Genomic DNA, 21,388 nt, shown 5'->3' with positions numbered 1-21,388 from the left:
TTATCTAGGGAGTTTACTAAGGAGGAGATATTTAATACTATTTGCACTTTACAAAATCAGAAGACACCAGGTGTGGATGGCCTCCCTGTGGAGTTTTACAGGGTTGTGTGGGATATTATAGGGGAAGATTTTTATGAGTTGTTTTCAGAAGTGGAGTCCTCTTTTAATATTCCCAAGTCATGGGCAGAAGGCCTTATTGTTTTATTATATAAAAAAGGAGGAAAAGAACTGATTAAAAATTGGAGGCCTATTACGCTGCTAAATACAGACTATAAAGTATATGCAAAACTATTGGCCAATAGATTAAAGAGTGTGATAGGGTCGGTTATTGAGGTGGATCAGTCTTGTGCAGTCCCGAATCGTAAGATTACCGACACGCTAATCTTACTGAGAGATATAATATGGGATGTGGCTGATAGGAAGCAGGACTTGGCCCTTGTTTCCCTTGACTTTGAGAAGGCATATGATAGGGTTGCTCATGAGTTTTTATTTGCCGTTTTAAAAAAAATAGGATGTCCTGGTGTTTTTATTGAACGTATTAAATGTCTGTATAAGTTATGTTTTAGTAAGATTTCTATTAATGGTTTTTTATCGGAAAATATTAATATTAATTGTGGGGTTAAGCAGGGGTGCCCCCTGTCGCCTATACTTTTCATTTGTGCAATAGAACCCCTTTTAACTGCTTTTAGGAAAGATAAAGTTATTAATGGCTTTTTTATTCCTGGCAGTAGGAATGACCAAGTGAAGGTTTTAGCTTATATGGATGATGTGTCAGTTTTAGTGCGGGACATTAAGAGTCTTCATAGAGTTTTAAGGACAGTTGTGTGGTTTGGTGGAGCATCTGGTTTTAAAATAAATTTAGAAAAATCAGGTGTTTTAACTATGGGTAAATTTCTTTTAAATTCGGATTGCATGCTGATGAGAGTAATGGAAATTAAAGTTTTAGGGGTATTTTTTACAGAGACATGTGGGAATGTGAGGAATTGGGAGTCCCTGCTTGAAAGGGTAAGGAAAAAGATTGATTTTTGGAACTTGAGAAGTTTAACAATGGAAGGCAAAATCTTGATAATAAAACAGGTCTTACTTCCGATAATTTTATACATTTCAACTGTTTTTATACCTCCTATTAATGTAATGAAAAAGATAATTAAGTTATGTTTTAATTTCCTATGGAAGTCAAAAATGGAAAGGGTAAAAAGGGAAGAGTTGTACAAAATTAAAGGGAAAGGAGGGAAAGGCTTCCCAGACATCAGAACCTTCATTTATGCCAAGTATTTAGCTAATTGCATATGCACTTTATTAGGACCAGTTTCTAGGCTGAAAACCTTTTTAACATACAATTTGGGTTTTTTTATTAGGAAATACAAATGGTTACAAATGCATTTGGATCGGCCATATAAGTTTATGCCATCTGGGAATTATATTATTTTAGAAAGAATTCTGAGGGATTTTAAATTAATGAATATGGATCTTAAAATACTTGGAAATCATAAGAACATTTTAAAAGTCTTAGAAAGCAGGGTGATAGCTAGTCCGGTAGAGCGATTTTCCGATAATGTTGTAGATAAAATTTGGATTAATGCAAATTTTAAGTGTTTGACTAATGAACACAAGGACTTAATATGGTGTAGTATTAAAGACTGTCTGCCAACTCGAGATTTCCAATATAGAAGAGGATTGGTACGGTTTGAAAAATGCCCAAGACGTAAATGTGCTGCTGGCGAAACAGCTATGCACATTTTTTGGAACTGTTGTTATGCGCAATTAGTATGGAGAAAGATTAGTAATTTAGTTAAAGCTCTAAGTGGTGTTAATTTTCTAGATTTTAATAGGATTTTTTACGGGTTGGGTGTCAAGGATGAAGTGTTCAAGGTTGTATGGATAATTTTATCTTGTGTGAAAATGGCGCTTTGGAAAACTCGGAATATTTTGATTTTTAAACATAAGGAAGTATCGGTACAAGAATGTATTAAGTTATGCCTAAGTTATATGTTTTTATATTTCTGGAGAGATAAGGTGTTGTTTGGTGATAAAAAAGCTAATGAAATTTGGAAGCAAAAAGATTGGAATGTACTTACCTTGTGATGTTCTTGTTGCACCATATGTACCCCCCTGTAAAAAATGGAAATTCTAAAGTTAAAAGGAAAATAAACTGGAATATGGAAAATAATATAAGCTGTAAATTTACAACAACAAAAAAAGAAAAAAAAAAAAAAAAAAGATCCAGTTTGCTATCTACAATGAGGAAACTTTTAAGTTTGAAACCATTTTAACATGATGACTTGTGATGGTGGACTTAAAGATCTGAGTAGAAAAGAAAAAAAAAAAAAAAAAAAAATCTGTTCTTATCAGTTTAATATCTGATACGTCCCCTATCTGGGGACCATATATTAAATGGATTTTTAGAACAGGGAGATGGAAAAAGAGCTTGCTCTGTCCACTCCACGCATTGACCTGGTATTGCAGTATCTCCAGGACCGGTGCACCCCTTCTTTAATGCAGTTTCTAAAATCAGAAAGAATTGAATTCAATGTTTTTTGTTCATTTTGCTTGTTTGTCGGATTTTGGGATGGACTCTTTGGCTTTGCTTTTCTTCTCCTCATTGGATTTTTCATGTTCAAAGTTGCAGAAGCCAGATTACAAGCTCATTTTGGTTCAACTTCAGCAACTGTGCATTGCATTGCCATGTAATGTGATGCAATGCTATCTTTCTAGCTCTCCCTTTTTACTTCCTTTTGGATAAACAGACATATTAGGCAAGCATTTTGGAGCTTTCACCTAAATAACTACAGGTGGTGAGATAAGCTGCACAATATAATTGACCTTTCAGTATATTGTTGCACACACACCATCTATTTAGCAAATGCCCTTGTTATCAACAGCAGCCTTTTAAACTCACCTGAGCTAACAGGTATGTGCGCTGGTTACTCTGCTGCGCTTAAAATTTCTTTTTTGGTTTGCTACAATGCCTTTTCTGAAACGTTGTCTCCTTCTGCTGGAACACTGACTTCTTTCATTTAATGCCTGCAGACTATAAAAGAGAACCCAACCCAAAAAGTTTGGTTGATTAGTCTGTGGCATTCTGTTAAACTGTTGCTTATGGCGGTCTCTGTGAGCTTCTCAGCGACATTCAGCCAGCCAGGTATCCTGCCTGCAGTAGATGGAATGTGGCAATGGAACGCTGGCTGCGCGTGTCATAATAGGCTCTGAGCCTTTATATACCTGTGCACAGCAGCAGCCACCTTCAGTCTGCTGCTGGACAGCCAGCAGCAGCAGCAGCAGGAGAGGTATGTAATCAGGAGCCCTCCTGCTAAGGGTAGACAGCTGCTCGTTCCACCCCACCCCCCGCCTTAATTGGTTCTCCTCCCTTCCAACGGTGTTGAGGCGGGTGGGAACAGCAGGGGGTGAAGGTGCTGTGTTTAAAGAGGTGGAGTTATGCAGATCTAAAACGCGTGGATTGCAGCAGCAGCAAGCCGAAAAGTGCAGGCATGTAAGGGATCTAGAGGTTGACAACATGTCTTCTTAACGGGAGTCCAGGAGCTCATCTCCACAAATGGACTTTTCAGGATCCTTGGGTGGCTCCGTAGTTTGAAACCAATTCTGGTTATCGCTTCTCGGCCTTTTGGCTAAGATCAAGTGTAGTATCTGTTCTTATCAGTTTAATATCTGATACGTCCCCTATCTGGGGACCATATATTAAATGGATTTTTAGAACAGGGAGATGGAAAAAGAGCTTGCTCTGTCCACTCCACGCATTGACCTGGTATTGCAGTATCTCCAGGACCGGTGCACCCCTTCTTTAATGCAGTTTCTAAAATCAGAAAGAATTGAATTCAATGTTTTTTGTTCATTTTGCTTGTTTGTCGGATTTTGGGATGGACTCTTTGGCTTTGCTTTTCTTCTCCTCATTGGATTTTTCATGTTCAAAGTTGCAGAAGCCAGATTACAAGCTCATTTTGGTTCAACTTCAGCAACTGTGCATTGCATTGCCATGTAATGTGATGCAATGCTATCTTTCTAGCTCTCCCTTTTTACTTCCTTTTGGATAAACAGACATATTAGGCAAGCATTTTGGAGCTTTCACCTAAATAACTACAGGTGGTGAGATAAGCTGCACAATATAATTGACCTTTCAGTATATTGTTGCACACACACCATCTATTTAGCAAATGCCCTTGTTATCAACAGCAGCCTTTTAAACTCACCTGAGCTAACAGGTATGTGCGCTGGTTACTCTGCTGCGCTTAAAATTTCTTTTTTGGTTTGCTACAATGCCTTTTCTGAAACGTTGTCTCCTTCTGCTGGAACACTGACTTCTTTCATTTAATGCCTGCAGACTATAAAAGAGAACCCAACCCAAAAAGTTTGGTTGATTAGTCTGTGGCATTCTGTTAAACTGTTGCTTATGGCGGTCTCTGTGAGCTTCTCAGCGACATTCAGCCAGCCAGGTATCCTGCCTGCAGTAGATGGAATGTGGCAATGGAACGCTGGCTGCGCGTGTCATAATAGGCTCTGAGCCTTTATATACCTGTGCACAGCAGCAGCCACCTTCAGTCTGCTGCTGGACAGCCAGCAGCAGCAGCAGCAGCAGGAGAGGTATGTAATCAGGAGCCCTCCTGCTAAGGGTAGACAGCTGCTCGTTCCACCCCACCCCCCGCCTTAATTGGTTCTCCTCCCTTCCAACGGTGTTGAGGCGGGTGGGAACAGCAGGGGGTGAAGGTGCTGTGTTTAAAGAGGTGGAGTTATGCAGATCTAAAACGCGTGGATTGCAGCAGCAGCAAGCCGAAAAGTGCAGGCATGTAAGGGATCTAGAGGTTGACAACATGTCTTCTTAACGGGAGTCCAGGAGCTCATCTCCACAAATGGACTTTTCAGGATCCTTGGGTGGCTCCGTAGTTTGAAACCAATTCTGGTTATCGCTTCTCGGCCTTTTGGCTAAGATCAAGTGTAGTATCTGTTCTTATCAGTTTAATATCTGATACGTCCCCTATCTGGGGACCATATATTAAATGGATTTTTAGAACAGGGAGATGGAAAAAGAGCTTGCTCTGTCCACTCCACGCATTGACCTGGTATTGCAGTATCTCCAGGACCGGTGCACCCCTTCTTTAATGCAGTTTCTAAAATCAGAAAGAATTGAATTCAATGTTTTTTGTTCATTTTGCTTGTTTGTCGGATTTTGGGATGGACTCTTTGGCTTTGCTTTTCTTCTCCTCATTGGATTTTTCATGTTCAAAGTTGCAGAAGCCAGATTACAAGCTCATTTTGGTTCAACTTCAGCAACTGTGCATTGCATTGCCATGTAATGTGATGCAATGCTATCTTTCTAGCTCTCCCTTTTTACTTCCTTTTGGATAAACAGACATATTAGGCAAGCATTTTGGAGCTTTCACCTAAATAACTACAGGTGGTGAGATAAGCTGCACAATATAATTGACCTTTCAGTATATTGTTGCACACACACCATCTATTTAGCAAATGCCCTTGTTATCAACAGCAGCCTTTTAAACTCACCTGAGCTAACAGGTATGTGCGCTGGTTACTCTGCTGCGCTTAAAATTTCTTTTTTGGTTTGCTACAATGCCTTTTCTGAAACGTTGTCTCCTTCTGCTGGAACACAGACTTCTTTCATTTAATGCCTGCAGACTATAAAAGAGAACCCAACCCAAAAAGTTTGGTTGATTAGTCTGTGGCATTCTGTTAAACTGTTGCTTATGGCGGTCTCTGTGAGCTTCTCAGCGACATTCAGCCAGCCAGGTATCCTGACTGCAGTAGATGGAATGTGGCAATGGAACGCTGGCTGCGCGTGTCATAATAGGCTCTGAGCCTTTATATACCTGTGCACAGCAGCAGCCACCTTCAGTCTGCTGCTGGACAGCCAGCAGCAGCAGCAGCAGGAGAGGTATGTAATCAGGAGCCCTCCTGCTAAGGGTAGACAGCTGCTCGTTCCACCCCACCCCCCGCCTTAATTGGTTCTCCTCCCTTCCAACGGTGTTGAGGCGGGTGGGAACAGCAGGGGGTGAAGGTGCTGTGTTTAAAGAGGTGGAGTTATGCAGATCTAAAACGCGTGGATTGCAGCAGCAGCAAGCCGAAAAGTGCAGGCATGTAAGGGATCTAGAGGTTGACAACATGTCTTCTTAACGGGAGTCCAGGAGCTCATCTCCACAAATGGACTTTTCAGGATCCTTGGGTGGCTCCGTAGTTTGAAACCAATTCTGGTTATCGCTTCTCGGCCTTTTGGCTAAGATCAAGTGTAGTATCTGTTCTTATCAGTTTAATATCTGATACGTCCCCTATCTGGGGACCATATATTAAATGGATTTTTAGAACAGGGAGATGGAAAAAGAGCTTGCTCTGTCCACTCCACGCATTGACCTGGTATTGCAGTATCTCCAGGACCAGTGCACCCCTTCTTTAATGCAGTTTCTAAAATCAGAAAGAATTGAATTCAATGTTTTTTGTTCATTTTGCTTGTTTGTCGGATTTTGGGATGGACTCTTTGGCTTTGCTTTTCTTCTCCTCATTGGATTTTTCATGTTCAAAGTTGCAGAAGCCAGATTACAAGCTCATTTTGGTTCAACTTCAGCAACTGTGCATTGCATTGCCATGTAATGTGATGCAATGCTATCTTTCTAGCTCTCCCTTTTTACTTCCTTTTGGATAAACAGACATATTAGGCAAGCATTTTGGAGCTTTCACCTAAATAACTACAGGTGGTGAGATAAGCTGCACAATATAATTGACCTTTCAGTATATTGTTGCACACACACCATCTATTTAGCAAATGCCCTTGTTATCAACAGCAGCCTTTTAAACTCACCTGAGCTAACAGGTATGTGCGCTGGTTACTCTGCTGCGCTTAAAATTTCTTTTTTGGTTTGCTACAATGCCTTTTCTGAAACGTTGTCTCCTTCTGCTGGAACACTGACTTCTTTCATTTAATGCCTGCAGACTATAAAAGAGAACCCAACCCAAAAAGTTTGGTTGATTAGTCTGTGGCATTCTGTTAAACTGTTGCTTATGGCGGTCTCTGTGAGCTTCTCAGCGACATTCAGCCAGCCAGGTATCCTGCCTGCAGTAGATGGAATGTGGCAATGGAACGCTGGCTGCGCGTGTCATAATAGGCTCTGAGCCTTTATATACCTGTGCACAGCAGCAGCCACCTTCAGTCTGCTGCTGGACAGCCAGCAGCAGCAGCAGCAGGAGAGGTATGTAATCAGGAGCCCTCCTGCTAAGGGTAGACAGCTGCTCGTTCCACCCCACCCCCCGCCTTAATTGGTTCTCCTCCCTTCCAACGGTGTTGAGGCGGGTGGGAACAGCAGGGGGTGAAGGTGCTGTGTTTAAAGAGGTGGAGTTATGCAGATCTAAAACGCGTGGATTGCAGCAGCAGCAAGCCGAAAAGTGCAGGCATGTAAGGGATCTAGAGGTTGACAACATGTCTTCTTAACGGGAGTCCAGGAGCTCATCTCCACAAATGGACTTTTCAGGATCCTTGGGTGGCTCCGTAGTTTGAAACCAATTCTGGTTATCGCTTCTCGGCCTTTTGGCTAAGATCAAGTGTAGTATCTGTTCTTATCAGTTTAATATCTGATACGTCCCCTATCTGGGGACCATATATTAAATGGATTTTTAGAACAGGGAGATGGAAAAAGAGCTTGCTCTGTCCACTCCACGCATTGACCTGGTATTGCAGTATCTCCAGGACCGGTGCACCCCTTCTTTAATGCAGTTTCTAAAATCAGAAAGAATTGAATTCAATGTTTTTTGTTCATTTTGCTTGTTTGTCGGATTTTGGGATGGACTCTTTGGCTTTGCTTTTCTTCTCCTCATTGGATTTTTCATGTTCAAAGTTGCAGAAGCCAGATTACAAGCTCATTTTGGTTCAACTTCAGCAACTGTGCATTGCATTGCCATGTAATGTGATGCAATGCTATCTTTCTAGCTCTCCCTTTTTACTTCCTTTTGGATAAACAGACATATTAGGCAAGCATTTTGGAGCTTTCACCTAAATAACTACAGGTGGTGAGATAAGCTGCACAATATAATTGACCTTTCAGTATATTGTTGCACACACACCATCTATTTAGCAAATGCCCTTGTTATCAACAGCAGCCTTTTAAACTCACCTGAGCTAACAGGTATGTGCGCTGGTTACTCTGCTGCGCTTAAAATTTCTTTTTTGGTTTGCTACAATGCCTTTTCTGAAACGTTGTCTCCTTCTGCTGGAACACTGACTTCTTTCATTTAATGCCTGCAGACTATAAAAGAGAACCCAACCCAAAAAGTTTGGTTGATTAGTCTGTGGCATTCTGTTAAACTGTTGCTTATGGCGGTCTCTGTGAGCTTCTCAGCGACATTCAGCCAGCCAGGTATCCTGCCTGCAGTAGATGGAATGTGGCAATGGAACACTGGCTGCGCGTGTCATAATAGGCTCTGAGCCTTTATATACCTGTGCACAGCAGCAGCCACCTTCAGTCTGCTGCTGGACAGCCAGCAGCAGCAGCAGCAGCAGGAGAGGTATGTAATCAGGAGCCCTCCTGCTAAGGGTAGACAGCTGCTCGTTCCACCCCACCCCCCGCCTTAATTGGTTCTCCTCCCTTCCAACGGTGTTGAGGCGGGTGGGAACAGCAGGGGGTGAAGGTGCTGTGTTTAAAGAGGTGGAGTTATGCAGATCTAAAACGCGTGGATTGCAGCAGCAGCAAGCCGAAAAGTGCAGGCATGTAAGGGATCTAGAGGTTGACAACATGTCTTCTTAACGGGAGTCCAGGAGCTCATCTCCACAAATGGACTTTTCAGGATCCTTGGGTGGCTCCGTAGTTTGAAACCAATTCTGGTTATCGCTTCTCGGCCTTTTGGCTAAGATCAAGTGTAGTATCTGTTCTTATCAGTTTAATATCTGATACGTCCCCTATCTGGGGACCATATATTAAATGGATTTTTAGAACAGGGAGATGGAAAAAGAGCTTGCTCTGTCCACTCCACGCATTGACCTGGTATTGCAGTATCTCCAGGACCGGTGCACCCCTTCTTTAATGCAGTTTCTAAAATCAGAAAGAATTGAATTCAATGTTTTTTGTTCATTTTGCTTGTTTGTCGGATTTTGGGATGGACTCTTTGGCTTTGCTTTTCTTCTCCTCATTGGATTTTTCATGTTCAAAGTTGCAGAAGCCAGATTACAAGCTCATTTTGGTTCAACTTCAGCAACTGTGCATTGCATTGCCATGTAATGTGATGCAATGCTATCTTTCTAGCTCTCCCTTTTTACTTCCTTTTGGATAAACAGACATATTAGGCAAGCATTTTGGAGCTTTCACCTAAATAACTACAGGTGGTGAGATAAGCTGCACAATATAATTGACCTTTCAGTATATTGTTGCACACACACCATCTATTTAGCAAATGCCCTTGTTATCAACAGCAGCCTTTTAAACTCACCTGAGCTAACAGGTATGTGCGCTGGTTACTCTGCTGCGCTTAAAATTTCTTTTTTGGTTTGCTACAATGCCTTTTCTGAAACGTTGTCTCCTTCTGCTGGAACACAGACTTCTTTCATTTAATGCCTGCAGACTATAAAAGAGAACCCAACCCAAAAAGTTTGGTTGATTAGTCTGTGGCATTCTGTTAAACTGTTGCTTATGGCGGTCTCTGTGAGCTTCTCAGCGACATTCAGCCAGCCAGGTATCCTGACTGCAGTAGATGGAATGTGGCAATGGAACGCTGGCTGCGCGTGTCATAATAGGCTCTGAGCCTTTATATACCTGTGCACAGCAGCAGCCACCTTCAGTCTGCTGCTGGACAGCCAGCAGCAGCAGCAGCAGGAGAGGTATGTAATCAGGAGCCCTCCTGCTAAGGGTAGACAGCTGCTCGTTCCACCCCACCCCCCGCCTTAATTGGTTCTCCTCCCTTCCAACGGTGTTGAGGCGGGTGGGAACAGCAGGGGGTGAAGGTGCTGTGTTTAAAGAGGTGGAGTTATGCAGATCTAAAACGCGTGGATTGCAGCAGCAGCAAGCCGAAAAGTGCAGGCATGTAAGGGATCTAGAGGTTGACAACATGTCTTCTTAACGGGAGTCCAGGAGCTCATCTCCACAAATGGACTTTTCAGGATCCTTGGGTGGCTCCGTAGTTTGAAACCAATTCTGGTTATCGCTTCTCGGCCTTTTGGCTAAGATCAAGTGTAGTATCTGTTCTTATCAGTTTAATATCTGATACGTCCCCTATCTGGGGACCATATATTAAATGGATTTTTAGAACAGGGAGATGGAAAAAGAGCTTGCTCTGTCCACTCCACGCATTGACCTGGTATTGCAGTATCTCCAGGACCAGTGCACCCCTTCTTTAATGCAGTTTCTAAAATCAGAAAGAATTGAATTCAATGTTTTTTGTTCATTTTGCTTGTTTGTCGGATTTTGGGATGGACTCTTTGGCTTTGCTTTTCTTCTCCTCATTGGATTTTTCATGTTCAAAGTTGCAGAAGCCAGATTACAAGCTCATTTTGGTTCAACTTCAGCAACTGTGCATTGCATTGCCATGTAATGTGATGCAATGCTATCTTTCTAGCTCTCCCTTTTTACTTCCTTTTGGATAAACAGACATATTAGGCAAGCATTTTGGAGCTTTCACCTAAATAACTACAGGTGGTGAGATAAGCTGCACAATATAATTGACCTTTCAGTATATTGTTGCACACACACCATCTATTTAGCAAATGCCCTTGTTATCAACAGCAGCCTTTTAAACTCACCTGAGCTAACAGGTATGTGCGCTGGTTACTCTGCTGCGCTTAAAATTTCTTTTTTGGTTTGCTACAATGCCTTTTCTGAAACGTTGTCTCCTTCTGCTGGAACACTGACTTCTTTCATTTAATGCCTGCAGACTATAAAAGAGAACCCAACCCAAAAAGTTTGGTTGATTAGTCTGTGGCATTCTGTTAAACTGTTGCTTATGGCGGTCTCTGTGAGCTTCTCAGCGACATTCAGCCAGCCAGGTATCCTGCCTGCAGTAGATGGAATGTGGCAATGGAACGCTGGCTGCGCGTGTCATAATAGGCTCTGAGCCTTTATATACCTGTGCACAGCAGCAGCCACCTTCAGTCTGCTGCTGGACAGCCAGCAGCAGCAGCAGCAGGAGAGGTATGTAATCAGGAGCCCTCCTGCTAAGGGTAGACAGCTGCTCGTTCCACCCCACCCCCCGCCTTAATTGGTTCTCCTCCCTTCCAACGGTGTTGAGGCGGGTGGGAACAGCAGGGGGTGAAGGTGCTGTGTTTAAAGAGGTGGAGTTATGCAGATCTAAAACGCGTGGATTGCAGCAGCAGCAAGCCGAAAAGTGCAGGCATGTAAGGGATCTAGAGGTTGACAACATGTCTTCTTAACGGGAGTCCAGGAGCTCATCTCCACAAATGGACTTTTCAGGATCCTTGGGTGGCTCCGTAGTTTGAAACCAATTCTGGTTATCGCTTCTCGGCCTTTTGGCTAAGATCAAGTGTAGTATCTGTTCTTATCAGTTTAATATCTGATACGTCCCCTATCTGGGGACCATATATTAAATGGATTTTTAGAACAGGGAGATGGAAAAAGAGCTTGCTCTGTCCACTCCACGCATTGACCTGGTATTGCAGTATCTCCAGGACCGGTGCACCCCTTCTTTAATGCAGTTTCTAAAATCAGAAAGAATTGAATTCAATGTTTTTTGTTCATTTTGCTTGTTTGTCGGATTTTGGGATGGACTCTTTGGCTTTGCTTTTCTTCTCCTCATTGGATTTTTCATGTTCAAAGTTGCAGAAGCCAGATTACAAGCTCATTTTGGTTCAACTTCAGCAACTGTGCATTGCATTGCCATGTAATGTGATGCAATGCTATCTTTCTAGCTCTCCCTTTTTACTTCCTTTTGGATAAACAGACATATTAGGCAAGCATTTTGGAGCTTTCACCTAAATAACTACAGGTGGTGAGATAAGCTGCACAATATAATTGACCTTTCAGTATATTGTTGCACACACACCATCTATTTAGCAAATGCCCTTGTTATCAACAGCAGCCTTTTAAACTCACCTGAGCTAACAGGTATGTGCGCTGGTTACTCTGCTGCGCTTAAAATTTCTTTTTTGGTTTGCTACAATGCCTTTTCTGAAACGTTGTCTCCTTCTGCTGGAACACTGACTTCTTTCATTTAATGCCTGCAGACTATAAAAGAGAACCCAACCCAAAAAGTTTGGTTGATTAGTCTGTGGCATTCTGTTAAACTGTTGCTTATGGCGGTCTCTGTGAGCTTCTCAGCGACATTCAGCCAGCCAGGTATCCTGCCTGCAGTAGATGGAATGTGGCAATGGAACGCTGGCTGCGCGTGTCATAATAGGCTCTGAGCCTTTATATACCTGTGCACAGCAGCAGCCACCTTCAGTCTGCTGCTGGACAGCCAGCAGCAGCAGCAGCAGGAGAGGTATGTAATCAGGAGCCCTCCTGCTAAGGGTAGACAGCTGCTCGTTCCACCCCACCCCCCGCCTTAATTGGTTCTCCTCCCTTCCAACGGTGTTGAGGCGGGTGGGAACAGCAGGGGGTGAAGGTGCTGTGTTTAAAGAGGTGGAGTTATGCAGATCTAAAACGCGTGGATTGCAGCAGCAGCAAGCCGAAAAGTGCAGGCATGTAAGGGATCTAGAGATTGACAACATGTCTTCTTAACGGGAGTCCAGGAGCTCATCTCCACAAATGGACTTTTCAGGATCCTTGGGTGGCTCCGTAGTTTGAAACCAATTCTGGTTATCGCTTCTCGGCCTTTTGGCTAAGATCAAGTGTAGTATCTGTTCTTATCAGTTTAATATCTGATACGTCCCCTATCTGGGGACCATATATTAAATGGATTTTTAGAACAGGGAGATGGAAAAAGAGCTTGCTCTGTCCACTCCACGCATTGACCTGGTATTGCAGTATCTCCAGGACCGGTGCACCCCTTCTTTAATGCAGTTTCTAAAATCAGAAAGAATTGAATTCAATGTTTTTTGTTCATTTTGCTTGTTTGTCGGATTTTGGGATGGACTCTTTGGCTTTGCTTTTCTTCTCCTCATTGGATTTTTCATGTTCAAAGTTGCAGAAGCCAGATTACAAGCTCATTTTGGTTCAACTTCAGCAACTGTGCATTGCATTGCCATGTAATGTGATGCAATGCTATCTTTCTAGCTCTCCCTTTTTACTTCCTTTTGGATAAACAGACATATTAGGCAAGCATTTTGGAGCTTTCACCTAAATAACTACAGGTGGTGAGATAAGCTGCACAATATAATTGACCTTTCAGTATATTGTTGCACACACACCATCTATTTAGCAAATGCCCTTGTTATCAACAGCAGCCTTTTAAACTCACCTGAGCTAACAGGTATGTGCGCTGGTTACTCTGCTGCGCTTAAAATTTCTTTTTTGGTTTGCTACAATGCCTTTTCTGAAACGTTGTCTCCTTCTGCTGGAACACTGACTTCTTTCATTTAATGCCTGCAGACTACAAAAGAGAACCCAACCCAAAAAGTTTGGTTGATTAGTCTGTGGCATTCTGTTAAACTGTTGCTTATGGCGGTCTCTGTGAGCTTCTCAGCGACATTCAGCCAGCCAGGTATCCTGCCTGCAGTAGATGGAATGTGGCAATGGAACGCTGGCTGCGCGTGTCATAATAGGCTCTGAGCCTTTATATACCTGTGCACAGCAGCAGCCACCTTCAGTCTGCTGCTGGACAGCCAGCAGCAGCAGCAGCAGGAGAGGTATGTAATCAGGAGCCCTCCTGCTAAAGGTAGACAGCTGCTCGTTCCACCCCACCCCCCGCCTTAATTGGTTCTCCTCCCTTCCAATGGTGTTGAGGCGGGTGGGAACAGCAGGGGGTGAAGGTGCTGTGTTTAAAGAGGTGGAGTTATGCAGATCTAAAACGCGTGGATTGCAGCAGCAGCAAGCCGAAAAGTGCAGGCATGTAAGGGATCTAGAGGTTGACAACATGTCTTCTTAACGGGAGTCCAGGAGCTCATCTCCACAAATGGACTTTTCAGGATCCTTGGGTGGCTCCGTAGTTTGAAACCAATTCTGGTTATCGCTTCTCGGCCTTTTGGCTAAGATCAAGTGTAGTATCTTTCGAAAAGGCGGTTTTGGATGTTGGCCGCCCTAGTAGATTGATACATTATGCACACTGGGGTTTAGGCGCTTGTTAGTACGCCAGGTGGCTAATATAGTCATCTGGTGGAAAGCATGGCCCCCCAGGATCGACGCCATTGGGCCGGGGAAGATCGAAAGCCCGAAGTGTGAAGTGCCCCAGGAGTGGTGACCCTGGGGTGCCTTAACTCACTGGGATTGGGAACCCCACTTGAGTTTATGGCACATTTGCACAAGCACTTCAAATTTTCTTTCTCGCACACACCCTTATTCCGGGCCTTCTGGCCTTAGGATGGGGAATTTTTCAATTCCCGGTCGAAGGTCCGGGCAGTATTATACTGTGAAACCTTCACTATTTATTTAATTTCTTTGTCACTGTGTGTCCACTTATTCACGTGTGTCACGTCCTACTAGGATTTTGTCGGGATGCGGTTCCCTTACGGGTTCCTCTCTTGGCAGGTCTAGGGGAGGAGTGTGTGGCCATCAGGTTCCGCTCCCCCCTGAACCCCCCTGGCTCTCCTCTTTTGGGAGGAGAGCGTTGTTGGCTCCCCTCTTCCGGGAGGGGAGCACAGTCTTTGGCTCCCAGTGCCTTGCTCGGGTGAGAACTCGGGCAGGTGCTGGGGGTAAGATTGGGTCGCCTCTGGCTTCGGCTGGAGGTGGCTTTTTGTCCCTGTTCCTCGCTGTGGCCTTTTGGCTCGGAGGGACGGGGAATGGTTTGGGGGACCCTTCTCCTTTTGGAGAGGGTTTCATGAAGACCAGCATCCTAGTGCACTTTTTTTGTGGCACTTGTCACTTTTTTAAGCGCACTCGGGTTTTGTACACGAATTCGGGCTTTCGATAAAAAAAAAAAAAAAAAAAAATCTGTTCTTATCAGTTTAATATCTGATACGTCCCCTATCTGGGGACCATATATTAAATGGATTTTTAGAACAGGGAGATGGAAAAAGAGCTTGCTCTGTCCACTCCACGCATTGACCTGGTATTGCAGTATCTCCAGGACCAGTGCACCCCTTCTTTAATGCAGTTTCTAAAATCAGAAAGAATTGAATTCAATGTTTTTTGTTCATTTTGCTTGTTTGTCGGATTTTGGGATGGACTCTTTGGCTTTGCTTTTCTTCTCCTCATTGGATTTTTCATGTTCAAAGTTGCAGAAGCCAGATTACAAGCTCATTTTGGTTCAACTTCAGCAACTGTGCATTGCATTGCCATGTAATGTGATGCAATGCTATCTTTCTAGCTCTCCCTTTTTACTTCCTTTTGGATAAACAGACATATTAGGCAAGCATTTTGGAGCTTTCACCTAAATAACTACAGGTGGTGAGATAAGCTGCACAATATAATTGACCTTTCAGTATATTGTTGCACACACACCATCTATTTAGCAAATGCCCTTGTTATCAACAGCAGCCTTTTAAACTCACCTGAGCTAACAGGTATGTGCGCTGGTTACTCTGCTGCGCTTAAAATTTCTTTTTTGGTTTGCTACAATGCCTTTTCTGAAACGTTGTCTCCTTCTGCTGGAACACTGACTTCTTTCATTTAATGCCTGCAGACTATAAAAGAGAACCCAACCCAAAAAGTTTGGTTGATTACAGGGCCGGCTCCAGGTTTTTCTGGGCCCCGGGCGAAAGAGTCTCAGTGGGCCCCTTTAACACATACCACGATTCATGATGCAGAGATAAAGCGGAGAAATATATATATATATATATATATATATATATATATATATATAGTACAATGCAAAGATTTAACTTCTTACATTACATGAGTGATATCTATTGTAAATTCCACAATAGCTCAGAAACTGATGAATCGCTACACACAGAATACTAGCCCCCATATAAGGCTCCATACGGAATACTGGCCCCCATATAAGGCCCCATGCGGAATACTGGCCCCCATATAAGGCTCCATACGGAATACTGGCCCCCATATAAGGCTCCATACGGAATACTGGCCCCCATATAAGGCTCCATACGGAATACTGGCCCCCATATAAGGCTCCATACGGAATACTGGCCCCCATATAAGGCTCCATACGGAATACTGGCCCCCATATAACGCTTCATACGGAATACTGGCCCCCATATAAGGCTCCATACGGAATACTGGCCCCCATATAAGGCTCCATACGGAATACTGGCCCCCATATAAGGCTCCATACGGAATACTGGCCCCCATGTAAGGCCCCATATGGAATACTGGCCCCCATGTAAGGCTCCATACGGAATACTGGCCCCCATATAAGGCCCCATACGGAATACTGGCCCCCATATAAGGCCCCATACGGAATACTGGCCTCCATATAAGGCTCCATACGGAATACTGGCCCCCCATATAAGGCTCCATACGGAATACTGGCCCCCATATAAGGCTCCATACGGAATACTGGCCCCCATATAAGGCTCCATACGGAATACTGGCCCCCATATTATGCCCCATACGGAATACTGGCCCCCATATTATGCCCCATACGGAATACTGGCCCCCATATAAGGCTCCATACGGAATACTGGCCCCCATATAAGGCTCCATACGGAATACTGGCCTCCATATAAGGCTCCATACGGAATACTGGCACCCATATAAGGCTCCATACGGAATACTGGCCCCCATATAACGCTCCATACAGGATACTGGTCCCCTTATAAAGCTCCATACAGGATACTGGCCCCCATATAACGCTCCATACAGGATACCGGTCCCCTTATAACGCTCCATACAGGATACCGGTCCCCTTATAACTCTCCATACAGGATACTGGCCCCCATATAATGCTGCATGCAGGCTGTTACCCCCCACATAATGCCCCATACAGGCTGTCCCCCCCTTATAATGCTCCATGCAGGCTGTTACCCCCGACATAATGCCCCATACAGGCTCCCCCCTTTTAATGCTCCATGCAGGCTGTTACCCCCCACATAATGCCCCATACAGGTTGCCCCCCCTTATAATGCTCCATGCAGGCTGTTCCCCCCCACATAATGCACTATGCAGGCTGCCCCCCCTTTATAATGCCCCATGCAGGCTGTTCCCCACCTTATAATGCCCCATGCAGGATGTCACCCCCCCCTCTATATAATGCCCCATGCAGGATGCCCCCCCCTCTTTATAATGCCCCATGCAGGATGCCCCCCCCCCTTATAATGCTCCATGCAGGCTGTTCCCCCCCACATAATGCCCCATACAGGCCCCCCCCCCTTATAATGCTCCATGCAGGCTGTTCCCCCCCACATAATGCCCCATACAGGCCCCCCCCCCTTTTAATGCTCCATGCAGGCTGTTACCCCCCCCCCACATAATGCCCCATACAGGCTGCCCCCCCCTTATAATGCTCCATGCAGGCTGTTCCCCACCTTATAATGCCCCATGCAGGATGTCCCCCCCCTTCTCTTTATACTGCCCCATGCAGGATGCCCCCCCCCATTCTCTTTATACTGCCCCATGCCTCCATACATTAAAAAAAAAAAAATCAAATACTCACCTCCCTTCTCCTCACCTGCTACCTGCTGCCCGCTGCCTGCTGCCCGCTGCTGCAGCGTTGTCGGTGTCTTCCCGCTCAGCGCTCCCTGTGACGGCTCAGGGGAGGGCGCGGTCTAAAGACGTCACCGCGCCCTCTGACCTGAGACGTCACAGGGAGCGCGCACCAGGAAGACAGCTGATCTGCGGAGGCACGGGGAGAGGTAAGTATCCGGCTGCCGGGGCCCTGAGCAAGCGGCGGAGAAGGGCGGGCGCTGACACCGCTCTCCTCCGCCCATAGCCCAGCGCGGTGCGCGACCGCCAGTGGGCCCCTCTGCCTGCTCAGGGCCCCGGCATTTGCCCGGGTGCGCCGGGTGCTGACGCCGGCCCTGGTTGATTAGTCTGTGGCATTCTGTTAAACTGTTGCTTATGGCGGTCTCTGTGAGCTTCTCAGCGACATTCAGCCAGCCAGGTATCCTGCCTGCAGTAGATGGAATGTGGCAATGGAACGCTGGCTGCGCGTGTCATAATAGGCTCTGAGCCTTTATATACCTGTGCACAGCAGCAGCCACCTTCAGTCTGCTGCTGGACAGCCAGCAGCAGCAGCAGCAGGAGAGGTATGTAATCAGGAGCCCTCCTGCTAAGGGTAGACAGCTGCTCGTTCCACCCCACCCCCCGCCTTAATTGGTTCTCCTCCCTTCCAACGGTGTTGAGGCGGGTGGGAACAGCAGGGGGTGAAGGTGCTGTGTTTAAAGAGGTGGAGTTATGCAGATCTAAAACGCGTGGATTGCAGCAGCAGCAAGCCGAAAAGTGCAGGCATGTAAGGGATCTAGAGGTTGACAACATGTCTTCTTAACGGGAGTCCAGGAGCTCATCTCCACAAATGGACTTTTCAGGATCCTTGGGTGGCTCCGTAGTTTGAAACCAATTCTGGTTATCGCTTCTCTGCCTTTTGGCTAAGATCAAGTGTAGTATCTGTTCTTATCAGTTTAATATCTGATACGTCCCCTATCTGGGGACCATATATTAAATGGATTTTTAGAACAGGGAGATGGAAAAAGAGCTTGCTCTGTCCACTCCACGCATTGACCTGGTATTGCAGTATCTCCAGGACCGGTGCACCCCTTCTTTAATGCAGTTTCTAAAATCAGAAAGAATTGAATTCAATGTTTTTTGTTCATTTTGCTTGTTTGTCGGATTTTGGGATGGACTCTTTGGCTTTGCTTTTCTTCTCCTCATTGGATTTTTCATGTTCAAAGTTGCAGAAGCCAGATTACAAGCTCATTTTGGTTCAACTTCAGCAACTGTGCATTGCATTGCCATGTAATGTGATGCAATGCTATCTTTCTAGCTCTCCCTTTTTACTTCCTTTTGGATAAACAGACATATTAGGCAAGCATTTTGGAGCTTTCACCTAAATAACTACAGGTGGTGAGATAAGCTGCACAATATAATTGACCTTTCAGTATATTGTTGCACACACACCATCTATTTAGCAAATGCCCTTGTTATCAACAGCAGCCTTTTAAACTCACCTGAGCTAACAGGTATGTGCGCTGGTTACTCTGCTGCGCTTAAAATTTCTTTTTTGGTTTGCTACAATGCCTTTTCTGAAACGTTGTCTCCTTCTGCTGGAACACTGACTTCTTTCATTTAATGCCTGCAGACTACAAAAGAGAACCCAACCCAAAAAGTTTGGTTGATTAGTCTGTGGCATTCTGTTAAACTGTTGCTTATGGCGGTCTCTGTGAGCTTCTCAGCGACATTCAGCCAGCCAGGTATCCTGCCTGCAGTAGATGGAATGTGGCAATGGAACGCTGGCTGCGCGTGTCATAATAGGCTCTGAGCCTTTATATACCTGTGCACAGCAGCAGCCACCTTCAGTCTGCTGCTGGACAGCCAGCAGAAGCAGCAGCAGGAGAGGTATGTAATCAGGAGCCCTCCTGCTAAGGGTAGACAGCTGCTCGTTCCACCCCACCCCCCGCCTTAATTGGTTCTCCTCCCTTCCAACGGTGTTGAGGCGGGTGGGAACAGCAGGGGGTGAAGGTGCTGTGTTTAAAGAGGTGGAGTTATGCAGATCTAAAACGCGTGGATTGCAGCAGCAGCAAGCCAAAAAGTGCAGGCATGTAAGGGATCTAGAGGTTGACAACATGTCTTCTTAACGGGAGTCCAGGAGCTCATCTCCACAAATGGACTTTTCAGGATCCTTGGGTGGCTCCGTAGTTTGAAACCAATTCTGGTTATCGCTTCTCGGCCTTTTGGCTAAGATCAAGTGTAGTATCTGTTCTTATCAGTTTAATATCTGATACGTCCCCTATCTGGGGACCATATATTAAATGGATTTTTAGAACAGGGAGATGGAAAAAGAGCTTGCTCTGTCCACTCCACGCATTGACCTGGTATTGCAGTATCTCCAGGACCGGTGCACCCCTTCTTTAATGCAGTTTCTAAAATCAGAAAGAATTGAATTCAATGTTTTTTGTTCATTTTGCTTGTTTGTCGGATTTTGGGATGGACTCTTTGGCTTTGCTTTTCTTCTCCTCATTGGATTTTTCATGTTCAAAGTTGCAGAAGCCAGATTACAAGCTCATTTTGGTTCAACTTCAGCAACTGTGCATTGCATTGCCATGTAATGTGATGCAATGCTATCTTTCTAGCTCTCCCTTTTTACTTCCTTTTGGATAAACAGACATATTAGGCAAGCATTTTGGAGCTTTCACCTAAATAACTACAGGTGGTGAGATAAGCTGCACAATATAATTGACCTTTCAGTATATTGTTGCACACACACCATCTATTTAGCAAATGCCCTTGTTATCAACAGCAGCCTTTTAAACTCACCTGAGCTAACAGGTATGTGCGCTGGTTACTCTGCTGCGCTTAAAATTTCTTTTTTGGTTTGCTACAATGCCTTTTCTGAAACGTTGTCTCCTTCTGCTGGAACACTGACTTCTTTCATTTAATGCCTGCAGACTATAAAAGAGAACCCAACCCAAAAAGTTTGGTTGATTAGTCTGTGGCATTCTGTTAAACTGTTGCTTATGGCGGTCTCTGTGAGCTTCTCAGCGACATTCAGCCAGCCAGGTATCCTGCCTGCAGTAGATGGAATGTGGCAATGGAACGCTGGCTGCGCGTGTCATAATAGGCTCTGAGCCTTTATATACCTGTGCACAGCAGCAGCCACCTTCAGTCTGCTGCTGGACAGCCAGCAGCAGCAGCAGCAGGAGAGGTATGTAATCAGGAGCCCTCCTGCTAAGGGTAGACAGCTGCTCGTTCCACCCCACCCCCCGCCTTAATTGGTTCTCCTCCCTTCCAACGGTGTTGAGGCGGGTGGGAACAGCAGGGGGTGAAGGTGCTGTGTTTAAAGAGGTGGAGTTATGCAGATCTAAAACGCGTGGATTGCAGCAGCAGCAAGCCGAAAAGTGCAGGCATGTAAGGGATCTAGAGGTTGACAACATGTCTTCTTAACGGGAGTCCAGGAGCTCATCTCCACAAATGGACTTTTCAGGATCCTTGGGTGGCTCCGTAGTTTGAAACCAATTCTGGTTATCGCTTCTCGGCCTTTTGGCTAAGATCAAGTGTAGTATCTGTTCTTATCAGTTTAATATCTGATACGTCCCCTATCTGGGGACCATATATTAAATGGATTTTTAGAACAGGGAGATGGAAAAAGAGCTTGCTCTGTCCACTCCACGCATTGACCTGGTATTGCAGTATCTCCAGGACCGGTGCACCCCTTCTTTAATGCAGTTTCTAAAATCAGAAAGAATTGAATTCAATGTTTGTTGTTCATTTTGCTTGTTTGTCGG

At 44.8% G+C, this 21,388-nt stretch overlaps 12 non-coding genes and 2 pseudogenes across 12 annotated transcripts; all 14 read left to right on the top strand.

Annotated features, from left to right (window-relative positions):
• The first annotated feature begins 2,261 nt into the window (after positions 1 to 2,261).
• LOC141211744 (U2 spliceosomal RNA) lies at positions 2,262 to 2,491 on the top strand (annotated as a pseudogene).
• Positions 2,492 to 3,606: 1,115 nt separating this feature from the next.
• On the top strand, positions 3,607 to 3,797 carry LOC141211184 (U2 spliceosomal RNA). The gene has a single exon (XR_012281167.1). It is a non-coding gene; the product is annotated as a U2 spliceosomal RNA (small nuclear RNA).
• Positions 3,798 to 4,915: 1,118 nt separating this feature from the next.
• LOC141211183 (U2 spliceosomal RNA) lies at positions 4,916 to 5,106 on the top strand. The gene has a single exon (XR_012281166.1). It is a non-coding gene; the product is annotated as a U2 spliceosomal RNA (small nuclear RNA).
• Positions 5,107 to 6,221: 1,115 nt separating this feature from the next.
• On the top strand, positions 6,222 to 6,412 carry LOC141211167 (U2 spliceosomal RNA). Its single transcript, XR_012281151.1, has one exon. It is a non-coding gene; the product is annotated as a U2 spliceosomal RNA (small nuclear RNA).
• Positions 6,413 to 7,527: 1,115 nt separating this feature from the next.
• On the top strand, positions 7,528 to 7,718 carry LOC141211182 (U2 spliceosomal RNA). Its single transcript, XR_012281165.1, has one exon. It is a non-coding gene; the product is annotated as a U2 spliceosomal RNA (small nuclear RNA).
• Positions 7,719 to 8,836: 1,118 nt separating this feature from the next.
• Positions 8,837 to 9,027, top strand: LOC141211181 (U2 spliceosomal RNA). The gene has a single exon (XR_012281164.1). It is a non-coding gene; the product is annotated as a U2 spliceosomal RNA (small nuclear RNA).
• A 1,115-nt stretch (positions 9,028 to 10,142) lies between these two features.
• On the top strand, positions 10,143 to 10,333 carry LOC141212286 (U2 spliceosomal RNA). The gene has a single exon (XR_012282098.1). It is a non-coding gene; the product is annotated as a U2 spliceosomal RNA (small nuclear RNA).
• Positions 10,334 to 11,448: 1,115 nt separating this feature from the next.
• LOC141211180 (U2 spliceosomal RNA) lies at positions 11,449 to 11,639 on the top strand. Its single transcript, XR_012281163.1, has one exon. It is a non-coding gene; the product is annotated as a U2 spliceosomal RNA (small nuclear RNA).
• A 1,115-nt stretch (positions 11,640 to 12,754) lies between these two features.
• On the top strand, positions 12,755 to 12,945 carry LOC141211179 (U2 spliceosomal RNA). Its single transcript, XR_012281162.1, has one exon. It is a non-coding gene; the product is annotated as a U2 spliceosomal RNA (small nuclear RNA).
• Positions 12,946 to 14,060: 1,115 nt separating this feature from the next.
• Positions 14,061 to 14,152, top strand: LOC141211892 (U2 spliceosomal RNA; annotated as a pseudogene).
• Positions 14,153 to 14,945: 793 nt separating this feature from the next.
• Positions 14,946 to 15,133, top strand: LOC141211733 (U2 spliceosomal RNA). Its single transcript, XR_012281670.1, has one exon. It is a non-coding gene; the product is annotated as a U2 spliceosomal RNA (small nuclear RNA).
• Positions 15,134 to 18,515: 3,382 nt separating this feature from the next.
• LOC141211441 (U2 spliceosomal RNA) lies at positions 18,516 to 18,706 on the top strand. Its single transcript, XR_012281416.1, has one exon. It is a non-coding gene; the product is annotated as a U2 spliceosomal RNA (small nuclear RNA).
• A 1,115-nt stretch (positions 18,707 to 19,821) lies between these two features.
• On the top strand, positions 19,822 to 20,012 carry LOC141211178 (U2 spliceosomal RNA). The gene has a single exon (XR_012281161.1). It is a non-coding gene; the product is annotated as a U2 spliceosomal RNA (small nuclear RNA).
• A 1,115-nt stretch (positions 20,013 to 21,127) lies between these two features.
• LOC141211177 (U2 spliceosomal RNA) lies at positions 21,128 to 21,318 on the top strand. Its single transcript, XR_012281160.1, has one exon. It is a non-coding gene; the product is annotated as a U2 spliceosomal RNA (small nuclear RNA).
• Positions 21,319 to 21,388: the final 70 nt, after the last annotated feature.

This window comes from Phyllobates terribilis, unplaced genomic scaffold (genome assembly GCF_046119375.1).
Source record: "Phyllobates terribilis strain yellow unplaced genomic scaffold, ASM4611937v1 Scaffold_170__1_contigs__length_4071412, whole genome shotgun sequence".
Lineage (NCBI taxonomy): Eukaryota > Metazoa > Chordata > Amphibia > Anura > Dendrobatidae > Phyllobates > Phyllobates terribilis.
Note: the sequence above shows the minus strand (reverse complement) of the source record. Positions and strands in the feature narration are given on the sequence as shown.